Genomic DNA, 9,965 nt, shown 5'->3' with positions numbered 1-9,965 from the left:
AGGCCTGCAAGCATGGTCCTGGCCAGGCCTGGTAGCTTGCAGGCCCTATGTGGTCTCAGTGGCCTGGCCAGGACCCTGCAGCTTCAGCACCGTCAAAGCAGGGCACCTGGCAATAAGAGCATTTGCTCCCAAAGAAGTCTCTGATTGAGACTTCTTTCCTATGGCCAGGAAGGAGCCTGATAAGGGAAGGCCTTCCCATGGACAACAAGAATGGTCCCTAATCATAGGCTTTTCTTTTGCTACACACAGGGGCCCTTGTGCAGCCCTGGCCCGAGTTGGCACTGTCCTCCCACTCCTTCTTGGGAGGATGTTATCTGTAATTTGGGGGTTTCCAGAAGTTTTAAAAAAACTAACTTCATTTTCTTAGTGTTGCTGGTGAAAATGGCTCCCAATATTAGACCAGTGGAGTCAGATTGGACTCTGGTTCAGCAACCTCAGAACCTGAGTTCTAGCTAAGAAAGAATTCAGAGCCCTGGCTGAGTAGCTCAGTTGATTATGTTACAGAACACACAGGGGCAGGGCCAAGGGGAGTGTACTATATACTATTACTGAAAGGACCCCCCACTAGGTTCGCTTGTCCTCCACCAGAGAAAAGACATCTCTCAATGCCAGAGATTTGTGAAAAGGAAAGGAAATGTTTATTTAAAGCTATACAGACTTAAAGTAGTGACTCAATGTCTTCATTGAAATATCAAAGTCCTTTAGGACACCCACAGATGCACACAGTCCTTCCTTCTCCCTCTGCCCTAATTTGGGGTACTGTATCTCAGGAAAAGAAGTAGATTCAGGCTCCCGACACCATCAGCTGTGTCGTTGGCTAGGATCAAGCCACGTGGTTCTCCTTGGCAAAGCTGCAAGGGGGTCTCCACTCTTCCAAGATTGCGTGGTTCTCCTCTTAATGGCTGCTGAGTCTGGGTTTAAATCCCCGTGCCAATCTTTCTCTGCAGCCCCATTTCTGACTCCTCCCACAGTAGGCTACACTTGCCACCACTCCCATATCCTTCCAGCTTTACTGCACTGCCATAGTGGGTCCGGGCAGGCATGGCCCCAAGGTGTGGAGCCAATCATCTCCAAACTCTGACGCAGGCACTGTAACCAGGGGGAGTTGCCTCCCAGTTACATCTTGAGTGGAAGTCACTTCCATCCCCCGGCTCAAACCATGGTCACAGCTATTTAACGTATCTATGAAACCAGTTAAAGGTTATAGATATGTTAAATGACATGCCAGAGGTTAGCTGCAAAGCTGTTGCTGTACAAAACAAGTCTGCAGGTTCCTGCTCCATATGTCCCTTCCCCCAACTCACACCTGTGGGGGTAGGGGGAAGAGTGAGGACATCTTATATATCTTTCTAATATTTCCTGGACACCTTGAGTTCTGGACCCCATTACAAATCCCTATTTGGGGCCCCCTCTTGGCTGCACCCTGTAACAATTAGAATGTCATAGTAATGCACCAAGGTTGTGGGTGTGATCTTTGGTCAGGGCACTATGAGTGAAAAGGGGGCCACCTACTACGCCTGACAAACTCATGTAGGTAGTGACCTTGTAATAGGGTGCAGCCAAGAGGAGGACCCCAAATAGGGATTTGGAATGGGGTCCAGAACTCAAGGTGTCCAGGAAATATTAGGATGTCCTCACTCCTCCCCGCCCCCACCCCAGGTGTGGGTTAGGGGAAGGGACAAATGGAGCAGGGCCATTGAGAGCTGTTTCGCATAGCAACAGCTTTGCAGCTAACCTCTGGTGTGGTCATTTAACATATCTATAACCTTTAACTGGTTCCATAGATATGTTAAATAGCTGTGGCCATGCTCTGAGCCAAGGGAATGGAAGTAACTTCCCCCCAAGATGTAACTGGGAGGCAGGGCCCCCCAAGTTACAGCGCCTGCATGGTAGCTTGGAGATGATTGGCTCCATGACATGGGGCCCGGCCTGCCCAGACTCATGATGGCAGTCCAGTAAAGCTGGAAGGATATGAGAGTGCTGGTGTTACAGGGTGCAGCCAAGAGGGGGGACCCCAAATGGGCATTTGAAATGGGGTCCAGAACTTAGGGTGTCCAGGAGATTTTAAGATGTCTCCATCCCCCCCCACCCAGGGTGTGGGTTGGGGGAAGGGACAAATGGAGCAAGGCCATTGAGATCTGTTTTGCATAGCAACAGCCTTGCAGCTACCCTCTGGCGTGGTCATTTAACATATCTATAGCCTTTGGCTGGTCGCTTAGATATGTTAAATAGCTGTGATCATCTCTGAGCCAGGGGAATGGAAGTAACTTCCCCACCAAGGCAAGACTGGGGCAGATCCCCCCCCAAGCTACAGCGCCTGCGTGGGAGCTCGGAGAAGATTGGCTCCAGGACATGGGGCCACACCTGCCCAGACTCAAGATGGCAGCCCAGTAAAGCTGGAAGGATATGAATTCTGGCATGTGAAGCCGAGTGTGGGAGGAGTCGGAAATGAGGCTGCAGAGGAAGGTTGGCCGCGGGGATTTAAAACCCAGACTTGGCGGCCATTAAGAGAGAACCATGTGGCTGTGGAGGTGCAGAGAGGATCACGGCCATTGAGAGGAGGAAGAACCGTGCTGCTTTAGGAAAGAGAACCACGCGGCTTTGGCAGAATGGGGACTCTCCCCTTCCCGCAGCCCTGAAAGGGAGAACCACGAAGCCTGGACGGAGCGGGGACCCCCGCAGCTTTAGAAGGGGGAACCACCACCTGGTTTTAGCAGAGACCCCGGCGACTCAGCCGAGGGTGCCGGGAACCCAGGGAGGTCTCCCAGTCGAGATGGAGGACTAACTAAGAACCAGAGGACTGTCTGAGCCATGGACTTCGTTTTCCTTCCCTGAGATACGGTACTCTGGACTGGGCAAAGGGGGAAGGAAGGAAGGACTGTGTCTGTTTGTGGGTGTTTTGGGGACTTTGGGATTTTTGATAAAGACATTAGGTCACTACTTTAAGTTTGTATAGCATTAAATAAACATTTCCTTTCCTTTTCACGAATCTCTGGCATTGAGAGACGTCTTTCCTTGGGCGGCAGACATGAGGGGGCCCTTTAAATAATAGTATATCGTCGCAGGCCCCCCTTGTTGTGTTCTGTAACACTGGCAGGTGTAACTGATTGTAGGAGGAGTTGGAAAAGGGGCTGTAGAGGAAGATTGGCACAGGGATTTAAACTGAGACCCAGCGGCCATTGGAGGAAGAACCACGTGGCTTTGGCAGAGTGGGGACCCCCGCAGCTTTAGAAGGGGAAACCACCACCCGGCTTTAGCAGAGATCCCGGCGACACAGCTGATGGTGCTGGAAACCGAGGGAGTCCTACCAGCTGAGACGGATTACTGAGAAGAACTGGGGGCTGCCTGAGCCACAGACTTCTATTTCTTTTCCTGAGATACGGTACCCTAGGCTGGGCAAAGGGGGAAGGAAGGACTGTGTGTGTTTGTGGGTGTTTTAAGGGACTTTGGGATTTTGATGAAGACATTAGGTCACTACTTTAAGTTTGTATAGCATTAAATAAACATTTCCTTTCCTTTTCATGAATCTCTGGCATTGAGAGACCTTTTTCCTCTGGCAGCTGACATAACAAACTTGGGGGGTTCCTTTCGATAATAGTACACTGCCTTTGCCCCCCTCCCCTTGTGTTCGGTAACAACCTTACAAACTCAGAGACCTACGGTAACCACAAAGGATTGCCTGAAACTTAAACTTTTAAACTGAAAGCAGTTTATGGCAGGCAATCATGTCCTCGGCTAGAATCTTCCTGGACAAAAGTCAATTTTCACCTAAACTAAGCCTGTCTGTTGCATTCTGGCATCTACAATAACATAACTCTGGAATGTCAAAGTAATTCCTTTATCCCAGACTCCTCAGAGCAGATGAACCACTCTCCTGAGACCACAAGTCACCTCATTGTTACTGTTACTGAGTTCATTGTTGACTGTTAACTACCCTGTATTCACCTATGTAAAAGAAGTATGCATCTATCATTTTACTATTTTTTAATTTACTTATTTTTACAGAGAGGGGAAGAGAGGGAGAAAGAGGAGGAGCGAAACATCAATGTGCAAGAAATGTATCAATTGGTTGCCTCTTACAGGGCCCCAAGTGGAGACCTGACCTGCAACCCAAGCATGTGCCCAGACTGGGAATCAAACCAGCAACATTTTGGTTTGCAGCTGGTGCTCAGTCCACTGAGCCACACACCAGCCAGGGCTCCATTTCCTTTTTACCGAATCCCAGAGGTTTCCCTGCTGCTTTGCTTTGTGCTACCTTCCTAATAGATCACCGCTGGATTTCATGTAACCCACTTACGTTTTCTCCTTTAGTTGTAATGTATAAAATAAGGTGCAGAACTGCCGTTCTCTGGAACATTTCCTCAATCCGTTGAGATTTTGCTTCCTGGCATTGTCATCAGTTTGGCTCAAACAAACTCACAAAAATTCCTTACATGTTTGAATATTTCTTAGTTTGACAACAAGAAGCAACCGATGAATGCATAAGTAAGTTGAACAACATATCATGTTTCTTTCTTTGTCAAATCAATTTTTTTAAAAGTTAAAAAAAAAGGAATTCAGAGTCAATGCTCAAACTATAAAAGAAAGTTTATTTATAAAATCACAGGTAGAAGAGGTGAGCTGTAGAAGAAATGGGATCAAGAAACAAGTTACAGAGGCAAAGGGGCACTTGAAGCTGAGGAGAGGGGCAAGGAAAACACGTGTGGGGTTGGAGCGGGGGAGAGCCTCATGGGCCCTCTGACTTGAGGGTGTTTATCTAGAGGTCTCAGGGATAGATCCCAGTAGAATATTCATCTTTCCAGGGGTGTTCTTTTAGGGTTGTAGTCTCTGCTGATTGGTCAGCACCAGGGCAGGGGGTCATTAGTCAGTGCATCTGGTCCTGATGTCAGCCATGCATCTCTTGTCTGGTTTTGCTGCTTATCTGGGCCTGGAGCTGAAACACCAATGAGGCCTAGATGTATTTGATGTGGGTCAGAACCTCACTGTCCCGGGGGCTTAATGTTTAAGGGCTGTTCTCCAGCCTTCTTCTTTGTTCCTCCTCTAAGGGGTTCTAACCTGCATGACCAGCAACATACCAGGAGAGGAAAGCTCAGGGGAGGGGCCGAACTACATGACCAGTGATATGAGAGGACAGAGGGTCTAAGCTGCATGACCAGTGACATGCTGGGGGAGGATAGGTTACCCAGGGGCAAAGTCTTTGTTTACCCAGTTTTGTCTGTTGCTAGCCACCCAGTGCTTTCCACCCTGCTGACCTGTACCTGGCCCACTGTCCTTGCTCTGCTCAGGTCTGTCTAAGTGCCTACCACATTAGGGTGATTTACTTAGTCTCTTTGAAGAGGTTAGTAGTTTACATTCTATTTCAAATGAATTATGATGGCCAGACTTGCTGCTTTTTATTTTAAAATACTGGGGCTGAGAGGAAGCTGCTGAAAAGTAAAAAAATTAATCAAAACTCATCACTTAAAAATTATAAAATGAGTCTTGGCTGGTGTGGCTCAGTGGTTGAGTGCCGGCTTGAGAACCAAAGGGTCGCTGGTTTGATTCCCAGTAGGGGCACAAGCCTGGGTTGTGGGCCAGGTCCCCAGTAGGGGGCATGTGAGAGGCAACCACACACTGATGTTTCTCTCCCTCTCTTTCTCCCTCCCTTCCCCCTCTAAAAAAATAAATAAATAAAATCTTTTAAAAAAATATGCCACACTCTTAAAAAAATGATAAAATGATAAAATAGGAAGTGGCCCTCTCCCAACGAGCCAGACCCTTCAGACCTGCACTGCAGAGCAGCCCCAGAGCCCCAGTGGGGGCTGCTCACTGGAGGAGCCCCAGAGCGTCATGCAGGCTGAAGGGCCAACAGAAATATTCTTGTATGTATAGTGTTGGCACAACTTCAAAATATGAAAAAAAGTAAAAAAACCTAAATGCCCATCTATAGGGTATTAGTTCAATTAACTGTCAATTAGTTGAATTAACTGTATTAAAAGGGAATGTCTATATTCTTATAGACATTCTCAGCAAAGGTAGCTAGGTAGGTAGATGCAGAGATACAGGGATGGTGGGTGGTGGGTGGTAGGTGGCAAATGGGTAGGTGGCAGATGATGAGGTTGGCTGTTATTTTCTATGGGTCAGTGACCCTAGCCCTTCTTCATCCTCCCCTGTAGAACCTGACCCCAGGAGGCTTCAGGCCCCCTCCTATGGGTCTTCCTCAGGATGTCTCTTGGTCACTGCCCTCTCAAGGCCATGTGTCACCTCCTCCAGAAAGTCTTCTGGGACTGAAGGCTTCTAGCAGTGAGCTCCCAGGGGAAGGGTCTTCTGCCAAAAATGTTGGCTGCAGGGCTTATGAGTACAGGGTGGGGGCTGCAGACTGTGGGGCAAGGACTAGACACAAGGGCTGGACTCGAAGCTCTATTTGCACAGCAAGCTCAGGGTCCTCTTCAAACGACTTAAAATGATGGAGTCCTCGGCCTCACTCCCTGCCACCTCCTGGCATTGCCCCTGCTGTCTGGGGCTTCACCTACATTCTCTCTGCACCAGCCATGTGGGAAGCCTTCCCTGGTGTCAGTTTTCTCCTGCTTGCCCTCAGTTGTCCTTAGTTGTCTCACAAAAAGTTATATTTTAACTGAATTTCCTTTAGAGAAGGTGAAAGAGAAACAAATGAATGAGTCATTCTCAGAAAGATGTCATGTGATTTCGGTGAAACCACTGCTTTTGCTAACAGTCCATCTATGGTTGCACAGAGGGAGGGGACAAGGAAACACACTCTCAAGTCCATTTCCAGATCTAGACCAGCCAGAGTCACAGGGAGCCTCGAGGAGAGAGGTTGGCCTCCTTCCCAAGGTGAGAGCTGGGTGCCTGGGAGGGGGACCAGGGTAGGTAGGTGCTCCACCAAAATGTGTGCATCTAACAGGGGGTTTGTTATCTGGGACAGGGCTTCGCCTCAGAGGCTGGGGTCCTCAGCCAAGGGAGGTTTAGGTAGAGCAGGAAAATGATTTACATGCAAGAATCAGGTCTTCCTTCTAGAAGGGGCAATGGAAAACAAAGGGTGAGGGTCAGGGTTAGCCAAGACATCTGGGCCTTGGAATGTGTACCTTTGAATTGGCTGAGGTGTGGGGGTGTTACCTAAAACAGTCTGCCGGAGCTCTGGGGAGTCTCCCCCGTTGGCCAAGAGGGTGGCAGGGTGAGGTTCTAACACTGAGCCTGCCGAAAGCTAGATGAATGGATAAGGCCCCAAGTGAGCCAAAAGCTAGCAAGATAACTATAGAGAGAGAAGAAAAAAAAGCCCTCCCCTCCCTGGAAGAACTGCAGGCTGGGGCAGAAAGAAGAAATGGTCTTCCAGACAAAAGTCCAGAAGCAGTGAGTAGGTAAACTCCTCTCCCAGGCCTGCAGAGGAGTCTCCTGAGCCTGAAGCAGAGCAGGGCCCTGGCACCTCCACAGACCCCTAGAGATCGGGCCTGGGCTCCAGGGCAATAAACCCTCAGGTCTCTTGTCCAGGTGATCCCCTCCAGGCAGGACCCCTGTGAGGCTGAGGCCTGGCCTCTGACTTTGAGAAGCAGATCCCAGAGGCCCTAGGGGTATTGGAGCATTTGGGAAGATGACTTGGGTTGTCTTCTCCACAGGGGTGAGCTCTGATACCTTAAGAAGATGGTGGCATGCCCTGGCTGGTGTGGCTCAGGGGACTGAGTACTGGCCTGTGAACCAAAGGGTTGCTGGTTCCATGCGCATCAGAGCACATGCCTGGGTTGTGGGCTGGGTCCCTGAGGGGCATCTGATTGATGTATCTCTCACACATCGATATTTCTCTCCCTTTCTTTCTCCCTTCCTTTCTCTCTCTCTAAAAATAAATGAAATTAAAAAAATAAAGAAGATGACGTCAAAAAGCGTACTGCTCTTCGCAGTGGTGAGTAAAGATATCCCCCCATCACAATTAGCCAGGATTGGCCATGCCCAGCCACCAGCTACTGGAACAGGAACAGGACCCTGGTCATTTTCTCCATTGGCAGTGTGCACCCAGGGACAACTAAAGGCCTATGAGTCCCACTGCTTTCCTCTGGGCTAAGACCTCAGGACACCTGGGATGGGGTGTCTCAAGCTACAGGCCAGGAGTTCTCAGGGGACTCAGGGACCCCTCAGACTCCATCCCCTGCTGAGGAGTCACAGGCCCAGCCAGAACCGTGCTGTGGGAGTCAGAAGGACCCCAGAGCCCGAAGGCCCCTCTGTAGTGTGCCCAGCTCAGCCTGTGAGCACTTCCACTGGCCAGTACTCCTCCAGGTGCCTCCAGACAGTCCCCTGCTTTCTCCCTCCAGCCCAGTGGGTGGAGAGTGCCATCCCCACGACCCCAGGAAGTAGGCCCAGCGAGGCCAAGGAACCACCCCGCAACTACCACCTGCTCACTTCAGAGGGCAGAGCAGAGCCGGCATCTGCCTTGGAGCCCATTCTTCCCACTGAGCTCAGTGGGATGGGGCCATCTTGTGTGTCCCTCTTTTCTCTGGTTCCTAGCCACCCTGTCAGCCAGGACCCGAAGCCCCATAGACCCCTCATTGTCTGTATCCTGTGGGATCAGCCTGGGGTCACTGAGGTCTCCCCTCTTTATTCTTCCTCCATATAGGGAAAGGGGAGCCTGGCCTTGTTGGCCACAGGGTCTGCAGTGTGGGTCGCTGGGTTTGCATTGGCTCTGGGCGTCGGCATCGGTGGATATCTATACTTCAAGAAGGAGGTCAGAGCAAACCTGGGATCAGCACCTGGGGAGGTCTGGGGCTGGTGTAGGAATGAGGGGTGGGGGCTGCGCATGAGGAGGACTGGGGAGGGTGTGGGAGAGATACAGTTCAGACCAGAGAAGGCAGTGGGGCCCTCCACTGGCCTGGAGGCTTGGCAGCGCCCCCCCAATTGGCCGCCCATACTGTCCTCCCATTGTCAGCTCTGAGCCCTGTCTGACCTGCCCTCCTTCTCTTGCAGATGCAAAACAAGAATAAATTTCATTGACAGGAATCCTTTCCAATCCCCTAGCCAGACATGGAGGCCTGCCTTGCTGAAGAACTTTACGAAGCAACTTGCTATACATGGTTTATATTTTGAGTATGAACAAAGTATGGACAAAATAAAAATTAATTGAATACATATTTATTGAGTGCATACGGTGTGCCTGACTCTTTCAGAACCAGGCCCTGAATCCCAGGATTCTGGGTCCTTTGACACCCAGCGCCAACACCTCCAGCCCTGGGGCCTCCCCACACTCGAGCAGCCCCCACCTTGCCCTTCTGTTCCTGGACGAACACCTGGCCCTGCGTAGGTCTGGCCAGGAGTAGTGTGTGAGTTCTTGACTTCGTGCAGCAAAGATTTCACAAAATGAATCCAGGTGACTATGAGGATACATTTATTAAAGCTGAGGACCCTGAAACAAGGAAGGGCTTAGCATAGAAGAAGCAACAGGAGAGCCTGGTCTGGGCTGCCTTAGCTCACTGGGAAGTCAGAGTAAAGGGGTCTTAGGGGACAGGTTCAGGGGATCAGCTCGGGACAAGCTGCCAGCTGCCCATGGCTTTAGGGTTTAAGAGGCAAGTGCCTGTGAAGAAAGAAGTGGGGGGTGAAGGGAAAGGGAATGGCGCAGGTGCTCCCTAGGGGGAGAGCTCATGCTTGCTGAGTCCTTCCCCTTGCAGTCAGGAATCTTCAGGGAGGTCTCAGGGGAGGGTTTTAGCAAAGTATTCATCAGTTCTCCAGGGGTGCCCTTTAAGGGTCATGATCCCCAGGGGCTCTCTAGTCAGTGCAGTTGGTCCTGGCATCGCCCCCCTGGTTTTGCTGCTCTTCTGGGCCTGGAGCTGAAACACAACTGAGGCCTGGATGTCATCTCCAAGGAGGTGGTGACCTTCTGTATCCGGCTGTAAATTGCTTGGCCAGTCTCAATTTCCTATTCCACTTGCCAAGGAACTTTCCTAGCTTCTTACTATCCTGTCTCATTTTTCCAGGACTACTCGACCTGG

At 50.4% G+C, this 9,965-nt stretch overlaps 1 long non-coding RNA gene across 1 annotated transcript; it reads left to right on the top strand.

Moving 5' to 3' along the window:
• Positions 1–6,706: 6,706 nt before the first annotated feature.
• LOC123807195 lies at positions 6,707–9,965 on the top strand. Its single transcript, XR_006783597.1, has 5 exons — positions 6,707–6,831; positions 7,856–7,891; positions 8,600–8,707; positions 8,947–9,346; positions 9,951–9,965. It is a non-coding gene; the product is annotated as an uncharacterized LOC123807195 (long non-coding RNA).

This window comes from Phyllostomus hastatus, unplaced genomic scaffold (assembly GCF_019186645.2).
Source record: "Phyllostomus hastatus isolate PE091 unplaced genomic scaffold, TTU_PhHast_1.1 phas_scaffold_442, whole genome shotgun sequence".
NCBI lineage: Eukaryota > Metazoa > Chordata > Mammalia > Chiroptera > Phyllostomidae > Phyllostomus > Phyllostomus hastatus.
Note: the sequence above shows the minus strand (reverse complement) of the source record. Positions and strands in the feature narration are given on the sequence as shown.